General features: G+C 41.5%; 1 pseudogene; it reads right to left on the bottom strand.

Annotated features, from left to right (window-relative positions):
- Positions 1–400: 400 nt before the first annotated feature.
- On the bottom strand, positions 401–891 carry LOC133068499 (large ribosomal subunit protein eL21-like; annotated as a pseudogene).
- Positions 892–1,785: the final 894 nt, after the last annotated feature.

Here is a 1,785-nt window from a genome sequence, read left to right as displayed (position 1 = left end):
TGTGTCTCCTGCACTGGAATGCATTCTTTACCATTGGGCCACCTGGCAAGCGCCTATATATATGAGTACAATAAACAATAAGTGGCCTTAGAATTTGAAATTCCCCAGAGCTCCAGAATGGATCTTGATTGTTGTTTATTGGCTGGCTTGAGATTCTTATTAGTTTATTAATTCTACCATTTTTTTCAGAAAGTATTTCAGGCATTAAGTCTTTTTTTTAAATAAATAATATCTGGCAGTTTATTAAAAAATGGAGCATACTGCACAACAAACTATCTTACATCTTTCAGGAAGAAAAAACACTAAATTTGAAAAGACATCACCCACTGAATTTGGACACAACACCTCTACTCAATAAAGAGAAATACTTATGCGGTCCAGGTCTTTATTTTTACACCCATCAGACCATGAATTCATAGGGAATGGGCGCCAAAGTTCCGGTTCCTTTCCATTGGTCCTCACGAAATGTGCTTCTCTGGGTGGAGCAGGCTGGCGCTTCAGCTGAACCCAAGTTCCTTTCTCTTCGGCTTCCTTCTTTTTCTGTTCATTTTCCTTCACACATTTCAGGAAGCTATCTCAGCTCTTAGAGTGCTTAATACGCTCGTTAGGCACATTAATTCTCTTGGCAAGAATCTTGCCCTTAACTTGTTTGTTTACAGCGAAGCCAATAGCATGCTGGGTAACAGTGTGGACTGTCCCAGTTTTGCCGTCATAGCGTTTGTGGGGCATTCCTTTGTGAAGAGTACCCATTCCCTTGATATCCACAATATCACCCTTCCTGTAGATTCGCATGTATGCGGCCAAAGGAACAACTCCATGTTTTCTAAAAGGCCTGGAGAACATGTAGCCGGTGCCCCTCCTCTTTCCCTTTGTGTTGGTCCTTTGGGCGAGTTACTGAAAGATGGCGGTTCCGGCTGAAAAGCTTCAGGCATTAAGTCTTTAGAGAGTCTGCTGGCACTCCATTTTAAGATACATGGAGATTAATAAAACCCAGATTAGCACTGAGCCTTATAACTCATATAGCCTGATGACCTCTTACTTCTTAGCAATACCGTTTTTGTAAATGTAACTCACACATATTGGAGACATAATAAATCTTAAGAATTAGCTTTACAGATGGGGGAACTGAAGATCAGCTGTGTTTAGTGGCTTTTGCAGCTGGTTAGACTAAAAAAATCAGACCTTCTGACTTCAGATGAATTAATCTTTCTGTGATCCATTTTCCCTGTTGAAAGACTTCATAGATAGAAAAGAAAAATCATATGAGCAATATGTAGAAGAGCTAACGAGGTTAATTGTGTATAGGCTTGCCACTTGGTTTTGTACACAAGCAGCTAGTGATGGTGGGATGAGCACAGGACGTTGGAGACTTAGGTGTGAATCCCCAAACAGCTTTTCGACTCTGGGAAAGATATTTAACCTCCCTGATCCTTAGATGCCTCTTTTGATGAATGGGAATAATAGCACCTGCTTTAAGAAACTGACTGACTGAGTTGCTACCGGCTAGGGTACTTGTGAATGGCAGTGAAGGACTGGGATGCTAGATACTGTTGCAGGAAGCATGCAGTTTCCAAGGATCCTCTCAATTCCCCCAGTGCTCTTTCCTGGGTGACCGAGGGATGAAGAGACACACAGCTTCACTCTGGAAGAGCTGTCTGGAAGGAATGTGAAATGAGTTCCGGAAAGCCAGTTGGAATTTAATAATGCATGAAAAATACACCAAGGGGAGGAAGGAACCAATTAGGCAGCAATTAAGGAGACTTCAATTACAATGCATCTTAATAA

Source organism: Dama dama, chromosome 2 (genome assembly GCF_033118175.1).
Source record: "Dama dama isolate Ldn47 chromosome 2, ASM3311817v1, whole genome shotgun sequence".
Classification (NCBI taxonomy): Eukaryota; Metazoa; Chordata; class Mammalia; order Artiodactyla; family Cervidae; genus Dama; species Dama dama.
The sequence above is the reverse complement of the archived record's forward strand: the minus strand, read 5'-3'. Positions and strand labels throughout refer to the sequence as shown.